The sequence below is a fragment of the Atta colombica genome, unplaced genomic scaffold (genome assembly GCF_001594045.1).
Source record: "Atta colombica isolate Treedump-2 unplaced genomic scaffold, Acol1.0 scaffold110, whole genome shotgun sequence".
In the NCBI taxonomy this organism is placed as follows: domain Eukaryota; kingdom Metazoa; phylum Arthropoda; class Insecta; order Hymenoptera; family Formicidae; genus Atta; species Atta colombica.
Genome location: NW_017259196.1, coordinates 1904167 through 1906856, shown reverse-complemented (window position 1 = coordinate 1906856; position 2690 = coordinate 1904167). Strand labels below are relative to the sequence as shown.

The 2690-nt window shown below is 27.9% G+C and overlaps 1 protein-coding gene across 1 annotated transcript in view; it reads left to right on the top strand.

The window, feature by feature from the left end:
* The first annotated feature begins 2336 nt into the window (after positions 1-2336).
* LOC108693841 overlaps positions 2337-2690 on the top strand; it is a 6550-nt gene continuing 6196 nt past the window's right edge. Inside the window, exon 1 of the mRNA XM_018202993.1 lies at positions 2337-2383. The gene's annotated coding sequence lies outside the window, so the exon portion shown is untranslated. The remainder of the gene's footprint in view (positions 2384-2690) is intronic.

The window sequence follows — 2690 nt, the reverse complement described above, 5'->3', positions numbered from 1 at the left end:
TTTAGACTTGATATCACTTGTGTAAATGAAAAGCAACTTGTGATTTCATTTTCAATATGAAATGTTAATTACAGAAAATATGATTTTGTATTTTTAGCTATGAGCCTATCGATCATAAAATCTATTCAATAATGTGCTTTTGATTTTCTGTTTCTTGTTTTTTTTTGCTATTTTTTATACCTTGAGCGGAATCCATAGACGTTGCTAGAGATTCGAAATAATCTTAAGTTAACGCATGAACCAATCAGAGAGTCTATTAGACTTCTCTTCATCTTAAAAATTGTTTGAGATTAAGAATGGATATAGATGACTCTTATCTTTTTATCTCTTATTTTTCATTTTCTGTCATCCAAAATAAAATTTAACAAACTTCAGAAGAAACGTGGCAAAAAATATATTCTCGATAAAATAATCGCAAAGAAGTAAAAAGCAAGAAAGATAGAAAACAAAGAGCACATTATATGATTAATTAAAAAATTCACAGGTATATTCAGCTCGCAATTTCGCATCATTGTCGTAGGTAATAAAAAATTAGTATCTGAAAAGGTTTTACTTTACTACAGAAAAATTATCATAGATTGAGATAAGATCTTGAAAATTTTTAATTTTTCGTAGATATTTGTGGAACATAGAATGTAGTCTGTTTGTTTTAAAAATTCTTAGTTTTTCGTAGATATTCATAATCGGACATAGAGTGGTGTTGAGGACGGAGAATTTCTTAGTTTTTCAAACAAATGAAAGTGACACCACTCTCGTCCTATTATAAATATCTATGAAAAAATAAAATTTCTAATATCTTGTTTCAATCGAAGTGCAGTTTTCTGCCAGTTTCATTACTTTGCCCTGCAAACGAGAATGGATTGAAATGAATTGAAATGGATTCAGATTTTCAGAAATATTTGATTCATGAATGTTAAAACGAATGCTTTTCAATTCTGAATGCATTTTTATTCATTTATAGGAATTGTATAGAGCACATCTCCTTTCAATCTAAAAATAATATTAGCTTTTTTTGTGCACACAAACACAATTGTGAATACTATTCAATTAAAAATTTTGAATAGGAAACGCAGTTTTTCAATCCAATTGCATCCAATTGAATCCAATTAAATCCAAAAAAAGTATTTGCTATATAAAATACGCATTCGGATAGAAAAAAATTTCAATCCATTTTAATTCATTCTCATTTGTTGGGTGAATAAAAAAGTGAAAAGATCAGAAAGAATTAGCATAGAAAATATGCGCGTTAATAACCTATATAATTCATCATAAATTATTTTCCTTTATTATATATTATTCTAATATAAGAATATTTATAGAATTATCTTGTAACGATAGTCGCATGTGTCCCTGGCAATATTTAATCGATATGTATTGTTATAAGCTCAACTTTACTCATTTTTGTAAAAAAAAAATCGCATAATTTGTTCGTTATTATATCCGAGATATCTGAAACTATATTTTACCGAGCTAATACTACATCTCGTGCACTCGTGCTGCTTCGTGTAAAATGTTAGTTTCCCGAAACTAGCGCACTCTAGCAATGTTACGAGGTTAGATATAGTTGCAACAGTTGCAAGTCTCCAAAAGTTGCAAGTCTCTCGTGTAAAAAGGTATTAATTACGTCTTATAATAATATTTTTCTGTAATCTAATTATAAGATATAAACAGGATTTCAATAGAAAGATTATGTTAGGCTCTAATATTAAGAATTAGCTTCTTACATATGTGAACATGTCACATATCTCACTTATGATTCTTTTCATTGAGATTATGCCCATGTTCATAATGACGCCTTATATTTAAGGCTTCCTTAAATTTATCTTTAGATAATTCTACAAATTATTTTATTGGTTACTAAACATCTCAAAATAAATTTAAGAATGCCTCAAATATAAGGTCTATTGGTCTGTTTTCTGTTCCTGTGAACTCTTAAATATCAAACATACACCTATCTTACTTTTCCAAAAGTGTAATGTTTAATTCAGTCACAAAAAATAGACTTTATTTACAGTATCAGAGTACAGACATTATTTCATATTGTAAGGATATATTCAAACTTGCATATCCGCATAAACATATGCATAAAGAAAATTACTCATTCACATTTCTCTTATAAAGTCACACATAAAGTGCGATTGGATAATTTTCTTTATGCATATGTTTATGCAGTTATGCAAATTTGTGTGGATATACTCTAACGCACACTTATGCTGTGGAACATAATATTAATAAATAAAATGTTATCTACTTTGTTTCAGGTGTCATGAGTGATGTCATGAGTGAGATACTGTTAATACAAATGATTATCTAAGGAAACATTACAGATCCATAAGTATTTTTAGTTCCAAATTTGTATTGCCAAGTATGATACATATTGAAGGTATTTCTTTCTTTTTGGATGTAATTTAGATTACTATATATAAATGATAAATATGTAAATATAAATATATTATATAGAGCAGGCCAGATTTTAGGAACTGTAAATTGTTGATAAGTGTCTCTTAAATGCATATTCTTAAATGCATATCCTGCTAAATAAATCAATTCATACTGAATTGAATCAATTGACATAGATTTCATCATTTGACAGCGATTTATTTCGACCAGGGTATCAACACTTTACAGTCCCTGAGTAGGGGATATACAAAAATATATATCATCTTTTAAACAATTAACTATATTCACAA